The sequence below is a fragment of the Mustela nivalis genome, assembly GCF_964662115.1.
Source record: "Mustela nivalis genome assembly, chromosome: X".
NCBI lineage: Eukaryota > Metazoa > Chordata > Mammalia > Carnivora > Mustelidae > Mustela > Mustela nivalis.
The window spans coordinates 61847350-61868484 of NC_139040.1; the positions used below are offsets into that span (position 1 = coordinate 61847350).

The 21135-nt window shown below is 38.3% G+C and overlaps 1 long non-coding RNA gene across 1 annotated transcript in view; it reads left to right on the plus strand.

Annotated features, from left to right (window-relative positions):
* The first annotated feature begins 12888 nt into the window (after positions 1 to 12888).
* LOC309855593 overlaps positions 12889 to 21135 on the plus strand; it is an 816759-nt gene continuing 808512 nt past the window's right edge. The window contains exon 1 of the long non-coding RNA XR_014306877.1: positions 12889 to 14260. This is a non-coding gene — a long non-coding RNA (uncharacterized lncRNA). The remainder of the gene's footprint in view (positions 14261 to 21135) is intronic.

The window sequence follows — 21135 nt, forward strand, 5'->3', positions numbered from 1 at the left end:
TGTGGTTGCACTAAGCTTTGAGTTTGTGACAATAGGTGGCCTGTTTGTTTATGGAGCCTTTTGCAGAAGTTATCTACCTTCTGACCACTTTTTTTTAAATTAATTTATTTATTTTTTATTTATTTTTGGCATAACAGTATCATTATTTTTTCACCACACCCAGTGCTCCATGCAATCCGTGCCCTCTATAATACCTACCACCTGGTACCCTAACCTCCCACTTTCACAGAGAGTAGGCCACTGCAATCTTCACTGTGATCTTTTCTCTCAGACCCTCATATATGTAGTGTTGAGGTACCAAGGTAGATACTCCTTACCTAAAGTTGCCCTTAGGTAGCTCCTAGTAGGAGAGTTCAAAGTGGGAATGACCTCTGCCTAGGGTATTCTTAGATGTGTAGACCTTTAAGCCCAATATTTAAATAAATACTCTTTAAGAAAAACTTGAAGATGCCTAACTAACCTCCCACTTCCTGTTCACCCACTCCCCATTCTTCCCAGGGTCCTGGGCCAGGAAGTGCAAGTAAACTCCCATTTCCTCTCCATAGTTAGGGATAATTGGGTGAAAAGAACATGATTTCCTGCAGCCCAGACCCTTAGCCACAGCTTATTGAAGATGGGGTTCCAAGTAGCCTCAGAGCTCTAGAAACCAGCACCATACTGAATTAGACAACTAACATATCACCACCGGCAGCAGTGACAAAGTTCTAGAACATAGGTGAGGTTCGGTGGGGTGAGGTCTGGAGCTGATGACCAAGAAAGAATTCTTGAGACATCTTTGGTGCAAAATAGTGGTTTATTAAAGCACGGGGACAGGACCCATGGGCAGGAAGAGCTGCTCCTCAGGGGATGTGAGGAGTGGATGATTATATACACAGGAGTTGGGTAGGTGAGGACAAAAGGGGTGTTCAGAAGGGCTATCATGGTAAAGAGACTGTCAGGATATTGAAGGCCTGGTTACTGTCAAGCCATGGCCGTTTTCCCCTTTAATGTTGCACTAGCATGAAGACAATTGGGAATTTCCTGGTGGAATGTCACATTCCTGCTATCAAGTGTCCTTGTTAATGAGATTTAGGTTTAGAAGAAATTTAACTTTATTTAATTTCCTTCCACTTCAGCCTCCTTCAGTTTTATTTATAGAAGGGAGGGCGACATTAGGGCTTGTTGTTCTTCTCTGGAAGTTGAGCTATTGATAAGATAGCTGCTTTGTTGTAAATCACTAGGACATTTGTAAACTGAAGGGGACTCCTGTCTTGTTGGATTGTGATCTCTGCAAGTTAACTATTTGTTTTTCTTTTAGGGCAGCCAGGGGTGCCTGAGGAATGTCACACATATTACCTAGGGGAGCACATGGAGAGGGGGTGCAAGGTGCCAGCTTTTGCTTTGTCCTCAGCCAGCCTTCTGCTCCCTCATCAGCAGGATCCTTTAGAGATGAACAAGGGACAACTGAAGGCAATCTCCAAGACTTAAGTAGTATTTTAGACCAAAGCAAGGGAACTTTTCATATAGACCATGGAAGAAAGAAATATATTAATGCAGGTCAAGCCTCATACCAGGACATACATTCACAGTATATTATAGAAAGCATCTGTAGAACTCTTTGCCTCAAAATATTTTCTTTACTAATGTCTGAAACACAAGTCCTTTGGAGGCAAGCATTTCCTTCTTCCTTGATCTTCAAATCCTGACACTTAGAAATATACTTATTTGAAAACTTTAGTGTGAATGAATTTATTAGAATTAGAAAGTTGAGAATAGATGGTGGGAGCAGGATATAAAAGAAAAATGGAAAGATTCCAGGACATAAAACTGAATTACAAAAACAACATTTAATGATTTTGCACTAAGCTAGCTATGGTGAGAATAGTGCTCAGCAATTGTAGTAAATATAGGAGAAAGAGTCAAATTAATCTATGATTGCATTAAGTCAGATATATTGACAACAGATCACAATTCATTCTTCCTGTTGTATCTTTTTACTCTGTACTTCACAGTCTGGCAGAATAGGGCATTAATGTTTTATTTGCTTATTTAAAGAAAATTTTCCTATTTTCTTTTTCCTGTGTCTTGAATTTATTTTGGTGCTTTCTCCCTTCTCTCTGACTTAACTTCATTCAGCAAACATCTACCAAGTAACTGCCAAATGAAGGCCAGTAATCAAATATAGCTGAAGAAGAAAGAATGAAGATAAAAGAGTAGGAGAGAACTGATGGTAAACAAAAGGACAATGTTTTAAAATGTGGTTAAGCAGATAAGACATTATGTAGATGCCTCAAATATAAGGCAACATACATGTCATAAGGACCTAAAAATGTCATATCTACTGCTGCAAGATTTTACAGAAGTCAGAGATGCTGGGGGGAGAAGGGGAGGCTTGGATAAGGAATGGAATTTCAGGGTACAAGTCAGGCAAGACTTCCAGGAGAATGAGAGATTGGGCTGGGCCAATTAAGAATAGCAGGACTTCAGAGTGAAATAGGTCAAGCAGAGAGAGTCAATTATCATATGGCTTCACTTATTTGTGGAGCATAGCAAATAGCATGGAGGACATGGGGAGTTAGAGGAGAAGGGAATTGGGGGAAATTGGAAGGGGAGGTGAACCATGAGACACTATGGACTCTGAAAAACAATCTGAGGGGTTTGAAGTGGCGGGGGCGGGGTAGAAGGTTGGGGTACCAGGTGGTGGGTATTATAGAGGGCACGGATTACATGGAGCACTGGGTGTGGTGCAAAAATAATGAATACTGTTATGCTGAAAATAAATAAAAAATAAAGAAATTAAAAAAAAGAATAGCAGGACTTCTATAAGCCCAAAACAGAAAGATATATTTTCAGATTTCTAAAAGTCCATAAATTTTGCTGTTTGGTATAGGCTCACCTTTTATTATCTTCATTTTCTTCCTGTCTGTTTCCACCAAGTAAGGTCTAGGCATGGACATATCAGTCTTGTGGTTTTAGCTGGCTGTCCCAAATAAAAACTCATAGGAGCCAATGTTCATGTATTATGACATAAAATACCTGGTAGTAAAATTTCCTGACCTAGACTTATCATTCCTATTTAGATCAAGGAACTTCAGCCCAATTAGAATCAAATTAATATCCCCAAAGGAACATTGTTAAATTCCACTCCAAATTGGTCAGATAAGAACACTATATCAGAACCGAATGAAATTTGAGTGATGATTTAGTCTAAGCTCTAATTTTAAGGATGAATAATGTAAGAGAGAAGGACTGGATTCATGTTTCATAGTGAATTAATGATAAATCTTGGACTTAAACCCAGGTTTCTTGACTTTTAAGACAATGTTCTCACCAAAGTCATTTCTATCTGGCTAGTGTCTCATGGCATTAATGATATGGGTAATTTGTTCACAATTGTATTATCTGTATCAAGGCTTTGTCTTAGTTACAGAGGAAAGATCAAATATCAAATAAACTCAAAAGCTGCATTCTATGCTTCTGCCTTTATACATAAAAGGGGTGGACATTTGACTGATGTAGATCTACTTTAAAAAGAAAAAAATGTTTAAGCTCATTCAAATTAGAAATACAGGTCAAGACAATTTATAAATATTTTCTTGGTAGTGTAATTTTGAAATGTAAAATATATTAAAGTGGGAAAAAAAGGGGGAAGATGGTGGCAAAATAGGAGGACCCTAGGCTCCTATAAATACAACTAGATAAGTATCAAATTATCTTAAATACCTCAGAAATTGACCTGAAGACTGCCAGAACAAACTCCACAACTAAAGGTAGAGAAGAGGCCATATCGAAGAAGGTAAGAAGTACAGAAATGCAGTTTGGTAGAGAAATAGATTGTAGTCCCTGCAGTGGGGATGCAGCCATGGTGACAGAGAAAGATTAGAGGGAGACAAACCCAAGGGTGGTGCACGGGGGAAAGCAATTCCCATAGTGATTGGCTTGGAAAGCAGGAGGGAATGAATTCGTGACTTCTGGCAACCAAGTGTGCTTAAAGATTGCAATTTTAAAGGTTGGTGGGCTTGACTCCAAGATAACATAAAAAACATTTGGACTGCTCTTAGACAGAAAGCAGGGCAAACAGGCTGTAAAGATACAACATGAAAACAGCAATCTGAAAAGAACCTGGGGCACACAATGGGGAGGTTATTTACTTATTTCTGTGTACGTACCAAAGAGGTAGTATTCACAGAGAGACCCCTCTGGTAATGAAGGAACTGGGAGGCAGCTTTCCCTTTCTCTCCCTTGAGAATAAGCACAGGGCCACATGCAGAAATCAGCAAGACTACAAAGCTTGCTATGGAACTTGCTTACACCAAGACTAGATCCCCTTCACTCCAGTGGAACTACCCTTCTTTTCCCAGTCATGCTTGTGTAAGTAAAGAGTGGTGTAACCCTTCCCCCAGAATTCCTGGGAATTTTGCAGGGACATGATTTAGAGGTGGTGGCAGCAGGTATTATTTTACAGGCAGACCACAGCACACCTTCTTAAAACTCACCATATTCAGGTCAGGGACCAAACTCTGCACACAATAGGCAAATAAAGCTTCTGCAGACTACTGAAAGATAAAGCAACCAGGATAAATCAGTAGAGTCCACACTCTGAGACACCTGGCCCTAGGGAATTAAGGACACTACACTGAATATGGGAACTCTTCTGCATAAATCCATTGCCCTCAAGAACAGATATAGTTGATTTTCCTAATTCGTATAAACAGGAACTGAGACTTAGATAAAAATGAGAAAACAGAGGAATTTTTCCCAAGTGAAATAATAGGACAAGGCCACAGTCAGAGATCTACAAAAACAGATGTAATTACATGCCCAATAGAGAATTGAAAGCAATGATTATAAAGATACTCACTGGATGAAGAAAGGAGTGGAAGGCATCAGTGAAACCCTTACCAAAAAGAAAAAAATATATATAATAGAGATAAAAGATTCAATAAACAAAATGAGAAACACATTAGATAGTATGGACAGCAGGCTGAAAGAAGAAGAGGAATGAATTAAAGACCAAGAAGACAGTAATGGAATGTAATCAAGCTGAACAAAAGAGAGAAAAAAGAATTATGCAAAATGAGGATAAACTTGCCAAATTCAGAGATTTCATCAAACATAATAACATTCATATTATAGGGATCTAAGAAGAAAAAGATAGGGAAAAGGGGGCAGAAAATATACTTGAAGAAATAATAGCTGAAAATTGGGGAGAAAACAGATATCCAGGTTCATGAGGCACAGAGAAACTCCAACAAAATCAACAAAAGCAAATCCACACCGAGACATATTGTAACTAAACAGGGAAAATGTAGGATAAAGAAAATATTTTAAAAGAAGAAAGACAAACAAAAAAAAAAAGGACAGTTACATACAAAGGAGAACCCATAAGGCCATCAACAGATTTTTTAGTGGTAACTTTGTAAAGAAGAAAGTGGCATGATATATTCAAAGTGCTGAATGGGAAAAATCTGCAGCTAAGAATACTTGATCCACAAAGACTGGAGAGATGAAAAGTTTCCCAGACAAGCAAAAAACTAAAGGAGTTTGTGACCACTAATTCAGCCCTGAAAGAAATATTAAAGGAGACTCTGAGTAGAAAGGAGAGACCAAAAGTGATAGTAAGAAGGCAGGAAATACAAAAGCAGTAAAAATGAATATTCTGTAAAAGAAAAAAAAAGTCACTCAATAAAGTCACCAAGCAAAAGATGTAAGACATGGTATACCTAAGACATGTATACCTAACATTTGAGGAGGAGAGGAGAAAAGAATGGGTTCAAACTTAAATGACTATCAACTTAATATAAACTGCTATATACAGAAGAGGTTATATAAAAATCTAATGGTAATCATATATCAAAACCCAATAATACACATGCAAAGAAAAATACAGAAAGAAATCCAAATATATCACTAAAGAAAACAAAAAAAGAGAGAGAGAGTAAGACAAGAAAGGATGAGAAAAAAGTCTTCAGAAACAACCACAAAACAAATAATAAAATGGCACTGAATGCATATTTATCAATAATTACTTTGAATGTAAATGGACTAAACGCTCCAATCAAAAGACATAGGGCTACAGAATCCATACCACACACAGAATGGATTTAAAAAAAAAAGTATCAATCAAAATGCTGCCTACAGGAGATTCATTTTAGACCTAAAGAATCCTACACATTGAAACTGATGGGATGGAGAAAAAATTACCATGCAAATGGCTGTCAAAAGAAAGCTGTATGGGGCGCCTGGGTGGCTTAGTGGGTTAAAGCCTCTGCCTTTGGCTCAGGTCATGATCCCAGGGGCCTGGAATTGAGCCCCACATCAGGCTTTCTGCTCAGCAGGGAGCCTGCTTCCGCTTCCCCCTCTGCCTGCCTCTCTGCTTACTTGTGATTTCTCTCTGTGTCAAATAAATAAATAAAATCTTACCAAAAAATGGAAAGAAATCTGGAGTAGCAATACTTACATAGGAAAAAATGGATTTTAAAACAAAGACTGTAACAAGAGACAAAGAAGGACCCTATATAATAATAAAGTGGACAATCCAACAAGAACATATAACAATTGTAAATATTTATGCATCCAACATGGGAGCACCCAAATACATAAAGCTGTTAAAAACAAATATAATGAAACTGATAGTAAAACAGTAATAATAAGGGATTTTTTTAATTATTTAAAGTCCAGTTAGTTAACATGCAGTTTAATATTAGTTACAGGTAAACAATATAGTGATTCAACACTTCCATATAACATCCACTGTTCATCACAGCAAGTGAACTCCTTAACTCCTTAATCCCCATCACCTATTTAGCCCATTCCCCATCCAGCTCCCAAAGATTTTGAAGCACAGTGTTTTCATTTTCATTGTTTCCTTGTTCTTTTTAAATTTCTTTTTTTATTTGCTGGTTAACACATTCATTGTTTTGTAGCATGCTGTTTAACTTCCATGTATTTGAGAACTTTCCAGATGTTTTTGTTGTTGTTGACTTCCAGATTCAGAGCCTTAGGGTTAAAAAAAAAAGTGTGGTTTGATGTCAATCTTCTTATATTTGTTGAGACCTGTTTTGTGACCTAATATGTGATCTACTCTGGAGAATGTTCCAAGTGTCAATAATAGGGGACCTTAATATCATACTTATTTCAATGGACAGATAGTCCAATCAGTAATCAACAAGGAAACAATGGCTTTGAATGACTTATGGGACCAGGTGGATTTGACAGGCATATTTAGAATATGTCTTCCTAAAATATAATGCACATTCTTTTCAGGTGCACACAGGATTCTCCAGAATAGATCACATATTACAGCACAAAATAAGTCTCAATAAATAGAAAATGAATTCATACCACACATCTTTTCTGACCACAACGCTATGAAACTGGAATTCAAAAATAAGAAAAAATCTGGAAAGACTCCCCAACATATGAGGTTAAATAACATGTTACTAGACAGTGAATGTGTTTACCAAGAAATCAAAAAAAAAATCTAAAATTACATGGAAACAAGTGAAAATGAAAACACAATGGTCCAAAACCTTTGGAATGCAACAAAAGTGGTTCTAAGAGGGAAATTTAAAGCAATAGAAGCCTACCTAAAAGAGCAAGAAAAATCTCAAATAAACAACCTAACCTAGGAATAAGCCTAACCAAAGACTTGAAAGATCTTCACTCTGAACAGTATAAAACACTGATAAAAGAAATTCAAGGTGACACAAAGAAATAGAAATATATTCTATGAACATGGATTGGAAGAGCAATTGTTAAAATGTCTTTACTCCCCAAAGCAATCTATACATTTAATTCAATCCTTGTCAAATACCAATGTCATTTTTTACAGAAGTAGAACAAAAATCCTACAATTTATATGAAACCACAGAAGACCATGAATTGACAAAACAAATTTGAGACATAAAAGCAATGTTGGAGGTATCACAATTTCAAACTTCAAGTAATATAACACAGCTGTAGTAATGAAAACTATCATACTGGCACAAAAATAGATACATAGGTCAACGTAACAGAATAGAGTACTCAGAAAGAAATTTACAACTATATGGTCAGTTAATCTCAAACAAAGCAGTAAAGAATATCCAATTGGAAAAGGAGAGTCCTTCAACAAATGGTGTTGGGAAAACTGTTCAGTTGCATGAAAAAGATTGAAAGTGGACCACCTTCTTACATCATACACAAAAACAAAAACCTAAACGTGAGACCTAACACCATAGAAATTCTAGAAGTTAGCCCTGGCAGTAATTTCTATGGTATCAGGTGTAGGAACATTTTTCTAGATATGTCTTCTGAGGCAAAGTAAATAGAAGCAAAAGTAAACTATCAGTACTATACAAAATAAAAAGCTTTTGTACAGCAAAGGAAATCATCAATAAAAGAAAAGGCAACCTACTAAATGGGAGACAATATTTGCAAGTGACATATCCAATAAAGGGTTAGTATGGAAATATATTAAAGACTTTTACAAATTAACACCCAAAAGCCAAATAATGTAATTAAAAATAGGCAGATAAATGAACATCTATTTCTTCAAAGAAGATCTACAAATGGCCAACAGACACAAGAAAAGATGCTCAGTATCACTCATCATCAGGGAAATGTAAATCAAAACCATGAGTGCTAAAATAAAAAGCATAAGAAATGACCTTATGCTGTAAAGGTAATTTTTACCTTTACAGGTAAAAATGTAAAGATAACTGTTTTTTGCAGTAAACAAGATAACTGTTGGTGGGAATGCAAACCAGTATTGCCACTGTCGGAAAAAGTAGAGAGGTTACTCAAAAAATTAAAAAGGAACTACACTATCATTAAATGATGGTGCTACAGAATATTTACCCAAAAAAATACAACACGAATTCAAAGGGATACATGGACCACCATGTTTATTGCACCATTATTTACTATAGCCAAATTATGGAAACTGTGCAAACATCCATCGGTTCATGAATGGATAAAGAAGATGTGGTATATACATATATACTATTACAAATATATATATTATATATATATAATTACATATATACAATATACAATATTGTTACAATAAAATACAATATACAATATGATATATATAATATATATATATATATATTATTCAGCCTTAAAAAATGAAATCTTGCCATCAGCAAGGACTTGGATTGAGATAGAAAGTATATGCTAAGTGAAATAAGTTAGAGAAAGACAAATACCATATGATTTCACTCATATGTGGAATTTAAGAAACAAAACAAATAAAGAACAAAAAGAGAGGGAAACAAACCAAGACACAAACTCTTAACTATTGAGAACAAACTGATGGTTACCAGAAGGTAGGTTAGTGGGGGAATAAGTTAAGTAGGTGATGAAGATTAAGGAGTGCACTGTGATGAGCACAGGCTGATACATGGAAGTGTTGAATTACTATATTATACACCTGAAATTAAAATAACACACTATGTTAACTCTATTGGAATTTTTTTTAAAAAAAGATTAATAAAAAGGAGTCTGTTTTCCCTGTTCAGAGAGGCATGGCTTTGTAAATTATTCTTCATAATCTCCTATTTTTGTAAATAATTATGATCTTGTGAGGCAAAATAATAATAACAATAATTAATAATGAAAGTGTGGGCCACCTGGGTGGCTCAGTAGGTTGATTTTTTCTCACTGTTTTTGTATCCTGCTACTTTACAAAATTCATTTAGCAGTTCTAGTATGTTTTTGGTAGAGTCATTCAGGTTTGTTGTATATATGACATAGTATAGTATGTCATCTGCAAATAATGAAAGTTTTACTTCTTCCTTGCCAATTTGAATGCCTTTTATTTCTTTCATCTCTGGTCATAATCTCAGGATCATGGGATAGAGCTATGTATAGGACTCCATGCTCAGTGGGGAATCTGCTTGAGATTCTCTCTCTCCCTCTCCTGCTGCCCTCCCCTCAATTGTGCACTGTCTCTCTCTCTCTCTAAAGGGAATAAATAACCCTTTAAAAATAATAATAATAAAGTATAAATAAAGGAAAAGTTTGAGCTTCTATTATTTGTTCGAGGAAAGAATTTTCTTTTTAATAAATGCTTCATTATCATTTAATGTTTACCTCATGATTCTAAAATTACTATTTCAACTTAGTTTATTATGTTGCATATACAATATTGCATAATGCAATATAGATTATCATTAAAATAAGTTTTCTATACATATTCATATCATCAGACCTATAATTTTAAATACCACTGGTTCTCCCTTTCTACAAATTTTCTATAGTTTAAATTGTTATCATTTGATTTAATCATAACTAGCATTTGTTCAGCACTCTATAATCTGCAAACTGCTTTATGCTGTTAAGTGATTGCACAAAATTAACACATCATCATCATCAATAAGACATTAGAGTGCTGCAATTAACAAATTAAAATACATTAAAAAATAGGATATGCAACATGGGGGCTTAAGTGGGTAGGAGAAGAATAAATGAAACAAGATGGGATTGGGAGGGAGACAAACCATAAGTGACTCTTAATCTCACAAAACAAACTGAGGGTTGCTGGGGGGAGGGGGTTGGGAGAAGGGGGTGGGATTATGGACATTGGGGAGGGTATGTGCTTTGGTGAGTGCTGTGAAGTGTGTAAACCTGGTGATTCACAGACCTGTACCCCTGGGGATAAAAATATATGTTTATAAAAAATAAAAAAATAAAAAAAATAGGATACCTAAATTAATTTTTTTGTCAAGTTACCAATTAAAATACTAAACATACTTATTCCTTCTTTAAGTAAAATGCTTTTTTTGGAAAGTGTTTGATGGCCATGATGAGGGAGCAGGAGGCTGGCTGAGGACAAAGCAAAAGCTGGCACCTTGCACCCCCTCTTCACCCGCTCCCCTCCATACGTGTTGCATTCCTCAGGCATCCCTGACGGCCATAAAACGATAAATAGTTAACTTGCAGGGATCTCAATCCTGCAGAACAGGAATCTCCCTTGCTCTACAAGATGTCCTAGAGACCTAAACAGGGAGGTTACCTTATCAATAGCACAAATTTCCAGAGGCAAATAACTGAAGCCCTAATGTCTCCCTCCTACCATAAACTGGAGGAGACTGAGGTAGAAGGGAATGTAAATGACAGCAGGATCATAATACCCCACCAAGAATCTCCCAATTATCTTGATGTTAATGCCTGACCTAAGGACGACATTGATCAAGCCATAAGGGCAAAGACTCCCCCTGGCACCTTGTAGGCCCTCCCTAGCATGTGAGAACTCTGTCAAAATCTCCCATTCCTTCACCACCTCCCCCCAACCGTGGGGTATATAACATGCCCACCTTCACAACCCGGGGCAGCAGCTCTTCCTGCCCACGGGTCCTGTCCCCGTGCTTTAATAAACCACCATTTTGCACCAACGACGTCTTAAGAATTCTTTCTTTAGTCGTCAGCTCCGAACCTCCTCACCCCACCGAACCTGACTTAGGTTCTGGGACTTCATCATTTTTGATGAGCCAGCCAGGAGGTTTGTGAGTCTTTACATTTGGACTCTGAGCTTCGGTGCAAAATTGGTGAGTACTTTCTCTCCTTTTCCTGTACTCTCATTCCAGGGCTTTTCAAGGAGTATGGTCTTATTGGAACACTTGCATGTCAATTGCTCAGGCTGTAATCCTCTAGCCCGTGGCTACTCCATGGGGAGGAGAGCGTCTGCCTTTTGGCTGTAAGCTAGTACCCTAGCCGGAATGGCAATAAGACCCAGAAACTTGATGGTCTCACTCTATTCCTGTTCTTATAGAAAGTTGTCTCTCTTGGGCACGGGACAGCCACTTAAGTCACCAGGACAGCTGCCAATCTTAAGACTCCTGTGTGAGGTTTCCTCCTGATTGATCTGTGATCCCCTCCACATCCCTGGTCTAGCCACTTCTGGCCGCGAGATCTCCACTGGGAGCCGGCCAAAACCAATACCTGATTGAATTAAAACGCAACCAGGAACCGTTTCCTAGGGAAGTTGGCTGCAAGGACCACATGTGTTGGAATGTCACATAGACCATGATGGATTTCAATCTTTACTGTTTCTCGTCAGTGTCTTCTGCAAACCGCCTAAAGCTATGAAATTGGGTAATTTCCCCTTGCCAAACTTTTCTAGTATTTCCATGGGTTAATATGGCAAAACAGTATGCAGTTTTCAGGACAGACAATGGCATGGCACAATTTCCTAGTCCATTCACCAGGCACCCATCTGTAGCCTGGGATGCGATGGGGAAGCGAAAGGACGGTGGCACCCCTCCAGGGCCTTTTAAGGCATGATGGTGATCAATAGTGTATCTTGAGGGACGCCTCGGTCGCTTTTGACACCTAAAACCTCTGACATACCCTGTGTGGGACGCCACCCAGGAGTTAGGGGATTTGGTAATGGACCTTCATTACTTTTCTGGAAGCATGGCCTCAGTAGGCTTCTTCAGTTCCCAAGGACTCTACCTTGGGGTGCCTTTTAACCCACTGGAAATAATTTGGATTGCAAAACTTAGGAAAGGACTGAGCTCCTGTAACACTGCACGGCCTCAGTGGGATCTATCAGTTAGATTTCCTCTGCAGGAAGCAGGGCAAATGAACCTAGGGTGCCTGCATTGCTCATACCTAGGCCTTCATTGCTCTACATCAGGACCCCAGACTAAGGGGCTTTTGTGGAATGTGTTTGCCCAAATGAGTCAGCTAGTAAGCTTTCTCCTGACATATTGGATGGTAATTACGTAAATAAGCCTTCTTCTAGTAAACCCAGGTTGCTGGGCCATCCCTAGCAAAGGGGACTCTGGCTTTATTTCTCTGTTTCTCCTAATAGATGTGGGGGCTTCTCCCTCCCTCACGTTCCGTGTTAATGGCTATAAATGGAGCCAACTAGGGTTGGTCTAACTCGAGACAGAGACCATAAGGAATATTCCCAAGCAGCTGCTGAAACTCTTCGTTTCAGGGAAGTTTTCCTGTGTTCTCTGGCCTGACTTGGACTGCCTAACCCCTTCCCCCTTGCTGGTGGGAAAGCATGGTGTCTGCTCCTCTGTTGGGGCTTATGAGCTCTAAAACCGGGAATCTTTTCTCTGCCTCCTGGCAGCACTTTGTTTCTTCTGTTTCCCCCTTATTGTGTTTCTGTACCAACGCGCGTGCAACCTGCATGACTAGCCTCTAGATCATGCACCACAGCTCCTTCTCTCTCCACTGTAAAGAAGCAAGAAGAGCACCCCCTGGACCTAACACTCCCCACTCCAGATCTTCCCACGTATGTCTCAGGTAAACATTCAAAGTGGAGTGGGCCCAGGTGGAACATAAATCACTATTGGAACTAAGTTAAGTTTGTTGGTTTAATTAAGATAAGATGTGTCTTTGAAGTTACAGCAGTAAATGTGAAACTTTTATTCTATCAAAGTTTATTGAAGGTCAAATAAACTTGTGTTATTTATTAAAATTTGTTAGCAAAGAAATGACTAAACTGATGGTTAATTGTCTGTCTCAAAGTTCTAATGGGTAATTGCTGAAGTAGCTTTCAAAGTCTTTGGTAACCTGAAAGTTTTAAAGTTTTGCTTGGATGACAAATGGAATTAAATTGTGGACATCTAGGTCTTAACCAAACAGGATAAAATGCTAAGTCATTAATTACTGGATGTAGGTTTGTGCTTTTGACTTCTTACTGCAAAGAAACTAAGAGTATTTAAATCTGCTGGTAAACTTGTTTTCCACTTAACAGATTCATAAATTGCCACCTGAAGAATTCTGTTGTAACAGTTCACAATTGGTTAATAACTAAAGGTGTTTCTAAGAATACAAAGTTCTGCTTAGTGTAACTAAGACTGATGGAAATAAAGGGAAACTCTGTATGTAGGAAAGTAGGGGATATGTAAGAAAGATTTAAGGAATGGGAATACATTTTGTTGAAGGTAAAGGAAGGTAATTTTGTCCTAAATGAGATGGTTGTTTGGAAGGAAATGTCTTGGGACAAAACCTGAATGCAAAGGAAAGTTGTAGAAGGTTTGTGAAGGGAAATCTTCAGAAAAGGAATTTTAGCTATGGTCAAGAATGGATTAAGATTGAAATGAATGGGTTTTAAAGGTACATTGGTACAAGACATAAATTGTCTCTGTTCAAAGGACAATGTTTTCTTAGATCAATTGATCTGCTGTTAAGAAAATGTAAATGGTTTTCTCTTTGCCTGCCCAGAAAAACCAGTTTCTATGTTCAGTTTTATCAGGTGTTTAACATCCCTAATTATATTTAGGCATGTGCTTTAAAACTTCATAAGATTTTAGCAAATGTTGACAAGATTTAAATCGTAAATCTCTTTAACTCAGGCTTTTCCTTGGTATGTGAAGTTGCTCATGAAGTACTACTGAACCAATGATAAACCTTGGATTACATTTGGGAAAATACTATAACTATTCTAGAGATTCTACGCACTTCCTAAAGTTTTAACGTTTTGAGAGATCACCGCTTGATACTGTAATTATGGAAAAGTTATGTATCACAGAAATAACCTGATTTCCTTGCAGCTAAATTGTAAACTCCCGTGTCTCTTTAGCTCTAACCATATCCATTCTGAGTTTTTGTCATTTATAATTGTTTTAATTCTCTTATTCATAATGAGTTTTATCTTCAAGGAGATTCTTATAAAGGACTTTCAGGACAAATACAGATATTTGATATACTTGAAAATCCTAAAACTGAAATGGGTAAGAATTTCCAAAACTGACTAAAGCCGCATTCACCAGAATTAGTAACATGGGACTAAATGAACTAAAAGATTATAATGTTGTGTCTCTTAATGTTTTGTCTTACTTTAAACATTGCTGGTTCTCTCTAATGTTTGCTCTTACAGACTAGGGATACTCCCTCCTAATTATCTGTAGCTTATAGAGATGTAAAAGTGCTCATTTGTAAAAGTGCTCAAAGCATTCACCTTTTCTCTCTATCTGAACCCTCTGAAACCAAAAGGTCTTAGTAAGTATTCTTTCTTCCATGGCAATCAGTCATTTGCATAAGTTCAATAAGAATCTGTTCTCCTTGTAACAGGAAAGAATTGGAAACACGGGTTATTTTACCAAGGCTTTGACTGGGATGTCATATTTGAAAAGACTCAGATATGACCAGACAGCTTTAAGGAACTAAGGTTGACTTTATGAAACCTGGAGCCATAAAGCCCCTTGGGACTGTTGGCCTGATACCTTGCTTACAGAGTTCCCAGCAGCCTCACCAGGTGAGTAAAGAATGTCACTCCTTGGTAGGTGCAGTCTCGGGAAGAGGAATTCGTCCAAAGGTATTGCAGGCATGCCTGATGGCAAGTACAGGGCTTGGCTTCTGGCCCGGAGAGGCTACTAAAAGTTCAACCTAGAGATTCCTAATGCAAAGTTCCAGCAAAGCAGATTCTAAAAGATCTATTTGATCACACTCACTGTTCTTGCTGAGCTTATGTAAATAATGGGCCAAGTTTGTTAAAACTGGACCTGTGTCACAAGTGAATTAGTCCTGATTTGGCTATCACTGGAAATGAGGGTTACTTTAGAGAGAAAAATTATGTTTTGGTAACACACCTTTATGGATATTAAATTCTAGATTTGATTGTCTTTAAATGCTTGTTTACCTAAGCTAAACAATTTGAGGTAAACTTCAGAGAAGTTGCACAATAGCTTCTTTAGTCGATCTTATTATTTTGTGGGGATATTAGCAGAACCCCGTGGCACATGATTAAACAACTGAAAAAATGGGATTGATTCCCTACAATTATATAACTTAACTACACCTTATGTGTGGCTGGGATAATGAAATTGCCTAAAAGCCAACCTATCACACTCCATAAGATTAACTATGGACTTGTGGAGATGATGGATGACCCCACTTTCTTTATGATTGGATCGGATGATGCATGGGGAACTCCCCTTATCTCTTGACAAGTTTTCTCACTTGCCAGTGATCCTCTGTAATCAGGATATTGTTAAGGCTGGACCACTCAAAGGTCTTCTTATTGGTTTCATCCCTTAGTCATATTTATCCTAGAGGCCACCTCTGTTGAGGTGCAATTGCAAATAGATGCTTTAGCTAAGCATAGAACAGCCCTCATAAAAGGAGCCTCAAAGCTCACTATGGAACAGTCCCTGACTGTAATGACTTCACATCAGGTCCAGATTTGTCTTAGAAGCCAAAGGCCACCAATGGATGATGGAGGCCAACTAATTAAATATTGGGCCATACTTATAGATATGCCAGAAATAATACTTAAAATTTGTCAAACTTTAAACCTAGTTACCTGTATGCCTGAACCTGACCACTGTACTTCTTTCTCTATAGAGCAAAAATGTTCTTTTTATTTTATTTGATCTTGCTTATTCTATATGGCCAGATTTAAGATGCCCCTGTTAAAAATACGAATGACAGTTGATTTTCTGATGAGGTATGTTATAGTGCTCACTAGCACTTTGCAATTGCCAAAGCCTAAGAATTAACATTTATACTGACTCCAAATATGCTTTCCTGGTACTACATGTTCATGGAGCTATTTGGAAGGAAAGGGGATTGCTATCAAGCCATAACTCCCCAATCAAGTATGGTCCTGAGATCATAGCCCTTCTTGAGGCTGTACACTTGCCTAAGGAGGTAGCGGTGATTCACATCAAAGGACATCAGAAGGATATGACCTTGGAATCTAAAGGAAACAACCTAGCAGACCATGCAGCCAAAGAGGCAGCAAAGGGTAAACAGATATTAAGCCTTATACCAGTCTTGACTCCAATGGAGTCCATAACTCCAGTCTATTCAGACCAAGAAATTCATATTGCTCAGGAGCGAGGCTATACTAAAAACGCACAAGACTGGCTTGTTAACGATGAGAGAAAATTGGGTTACTCTCCTACCAATAGGACTTCTCAGGATGAGAACTGCCCCAAAACAACCTATAGGACTTAGCCCTTTTGAGTTAGTTTATGGGAGACCATTTCTTTCTGTAGATCTGTTATTAGATGAAGATTATAATGCCTTACTAAATTATTCACTGGAAGCTGGTTTAATTCATAAGTCACTTAATGAGTATACTAATCGTATTCTCCCCAAACCTGATTTAACTATAACTGAAAGCCCACCCCATGTAAATCCCGGAGATATGGTTTACTTAAAAAATTGGAAGTCAGATATAACTGAAAACTTACATCCAAGATGGAAAGGTCCATATCGGGTCATATTATGTACCCCCACTGCGGTGAAATTAGAAGGACACTCCTCATGGGTTCATATATCTAGAATAAAACCTGTACCTCCTCCATAGGAACCGAGCAAACAAACCAACGTGAATTCTTACTCCTGTGAGCCCCTAGAAGACCTCAAACTTCCCTTCAAACGAAAATGAAGGTTATATATATTCTCTTTGTCTTCCTTTCATTTGTCTTAGCTGACAATTCCTTTCTACAGTGGGCACAGCATTTTGCTGAACTACATAATCAGACAGATTGCTGGATCTGCGGAAGTTTGCCTATTTCAAGTACGTCTGGATTACCCTGGTGGGTTTCTCCTTTACAGGGCACTGATTGGCATTCTCTAAAAAATTATATCTCAGAGATGGTAGATGGAGACAGCACATTCCGGGATAAATCTATTACTAATCAAAATGTTTCTTCCTGGCCCATGATCAGTAAAACATGGGATTCACCAGGACATAATCAAAGTTTTTCATATTCTCAAACTATTAAAATTCTAACTGGCTTTACAGGCTCACAAGATGATACTCACCAGCTAGGGCCTAAGTTATGAAACCCTCCTTATCGCTATACTAAGGATGGTATATATCAAATCTGGGATGCGCATCTGTGGCTTACGCCCACGATTGGACGGCTCAGTCAAAAGGCAGTTTTATGCTAGGAACAAAAGAATCATACGAGTGGTACTTGGGCAAATAACGCATGATATCTGGGATGGCTACCACTAGAAATGTGTTCCCAGATAATAGTACTCGAGACTACTGACTGGTTTGCTACTGACTGGGTAAGGCGACCTGGCATTAGATGGCCAGCTCCAAACGGAACCCACTGGATATGTGGAACCAACCTGTGGCCCTGGTTTCCTCCAGGATGGATAGGTCACTGTACTTTGGGATTTGCCTGGATCCATGGGCGCATTACTAAAACCATTACAACTCCAGCTAATCTCTCCAATTTAAAACAAAGATGGAAGCGATCTGTTTTTAAATGGTATGATTACTTAGCATCCATTTTTGTTCCATCTGTGGGACTAGAGGATGTCATGTGGCATGTAGAAGCCCTTAATAAATATACTACAAAGGCACTCAATGATCCACTAAATGGCATCTCCCTCCTTAATACCAAAGTATCACAAATACGCAAGGCAGTCCTACAAAATAGGATGGCCTTAGAAGTCCTAACAGCAGCCCAGGGTGGCACACATGCAATATCAAGACAGAATGTTGCGTATACATCCCAGACTATCGCAAAAATGTCACAGGAATAATAAAGGATATGAACACCCAGATTAAGGCCCTACAAGATCCTTCTCTCTCTCAGTAAATGGTTAAGTTCCTAATTTGAAGGAGGACTATGGCCGAATCTCCTTTTCGGGCTTCTTATTCTTATCGCCTTATTAATCTTAATATGTTGCTTTGTTCCATGTTTCTCTACTTGGTGCCGAGACTCCATTGCTACAATGACTACACCACGGCAGACGATCCTTGTCACGCGCGAGGACGCCTATTCACTGTCAGCGCTGGATTCAGCTGCCTCCACCTTTCGTAACTCCCTTATACGTTCCTACCCTGACCAATATTGACCCGAGCAGGTAGGGACAGCTCTACGCCCCTATTCAGCACGAAGAAGTTACAGAAGATGAGACCTTCCACCTTCAACCACCTTAAAGATTTAAGGGTCAAAATTGCTCAGGGGGGAATGATGAGGGAGCAGGAGGCTGGCTGAGGACAAAGCAAAAGCTGGCACCTTGCACCCCCTCTTCACCCTTTCCCTCCCATATGTGTAGCATTCCTCAGGCACCCCTGACGGCCATAAAACGATAAATAGTTAACTTGCAGGGATCTCAATCCTGCAGAACAGGAATCTCCCTTGCTCTACAAGATGTCCTAGAGACCTAAACAGGGAGGTTACCTTATCAATAGCACAAATTTCCAGAGGCAAATAACTGAAGCCCTAATGTCTCCCTCCTACCATAAACTGGAGGAGACTGAGGTAGAAGGGAATGTAAATGACAGCAGGATCATAATACCCCACCAAGAATCTCCCAATTATCTTGATGTTAATGCCTGACCTAAGGACGACATTGATCAAGCCATAAGGGCAAAGACTCCCCCTGGCACCTTGTAGGCCCTCCCTAGCATGTGAGAACTCTGTCAAAATCTCCCATTCCTTCACCACCTCCCCCCAACCGTGGGGTATATAACATGCCCACCTTCACAACCCGGGGCAGCAGCTCTTCCTGCCCACGGGTCCTGTCCCCGTGCTTTAATAAACCACCATTTTGCACCAACGACGTCTTAAGAATTCTTTCTTTAGTCGTCAGCTCCGAACCTCCTCACCCCACCGAACCTGACTTAGGTTCTGGGACTTCATCAGCCAGAGAGTTGGCAATCCACTAAGCACTGTACTACCAATTTCACATTTGTTCTATTATTTACTCATCCAATCAACCCTACGTTTTAGATAGTATTTGTCCCATTTTATGATTAAAAACCAGGCTAAGAGAGTAACTTAAGAGTAACTTAGGGGTGCCTGGCTGGCTCAGTGGGTTAAAACCTCTGCCTTCGGCTCAGGTCATGATCCCAGGGTCCTAGGATCGAGCCCCGCATCGGGCTCTCTGCTCAGCAGGGAGTCTGTTTCACCTGCCTCTCTGCCTACTTGTGATCTCTGTCTGCCAAATAAATAAATAAAATCTTTTAAAAAAAGAGTAATTTAAGTAACTTTCTCTAAGTTATACAGCTTTTAAGTATAACTTTTTATAAGTTATATTAAGTGTATATATAAGTATACATATATACTTATATATAGTTATATATAATATATAGCTATATATTAAGTATATATATATAAGTATATATAAATTATATTAAGTATAACTTTTTACTTTTAAGTAACTTTCTCTAAGTTATACAGCTTTGATTGTCAAAGAATGCTAAAAATTGATTTGCAATTTTGAAATTAAGATTTCAGGACACAAGGACACTTGGGTGCTCAGTTGGTTAAGTGTCTGTCTTTGGCTCAGGTCATGATTCCATGGTTTTAGGATTGAGTCCCATATCTGGCTCCTTGCTCAGCGGGGAGCCTGTTTTTCCCTCTGCCTACTTTTCTCTCTCTCTCTCTCTCTCTGACATATAAATAAATAAAATCTAAAGAAAAACAGTTTAAAATTTCAAGACACATTATCATTGCTGATTCTCAGGATATAGTGGTACTTATTGGTAAAATATAATATTGGAACCAAATTATGTTAATCATTATAAATATAAAGAAAATAAAAGAATAACTTAAAAATTTTTATTCAGGAGATGCACATGGCCAAGAGAAAAATTCTCACAGCTTTGGGATTATCAGGTTATGGCATAAAGTAGATTCCATATTTGTGGAACTCCCACATAGTCCCAAATAAACTGCAAATTACCTTTCAGTACCAAAATTACAAGCAGTCCAAGGGTAGATCACCGACTCAACTCCTTCCTTCTTTGCCAAAGTTTTCAGTGTTATCTTATATCTGTATGTTTTGTTTTTTCCTTGAGGGATAGTCTCTGAATTGATCATAAAAGGAGGTTGGAAAACAGAATTCAATTTACAGAAAGCAAAGAAGGAAGAAAATGAGGGGAAATTGGTTGAACATTGTTTCTATCCCAAATAGTCCAGTGGCCAAAGAGTCAGTTTACTCAAGACCATGTTCATTTGTAAATTATATATTATGGCAGGACCAGAGGGCTTCACAGGGGAAATCTACCAAACAGTTACAGAAGAGTTAATATGTATTCTTCACAAACTATTCCAAAGTTTACAACACACACACACACACACACACACACAGAAGGAAATTCCAAATTCATTCTATGAGGAAAGCAGGCAAGCATTACCCTGACACTAACAGCAGATAAAGACAATACCAACAAAAGAGAACCACAGGCCAATATCTTCAATGAATAGAGTCCAAAAATCCTCAGTAAAATAC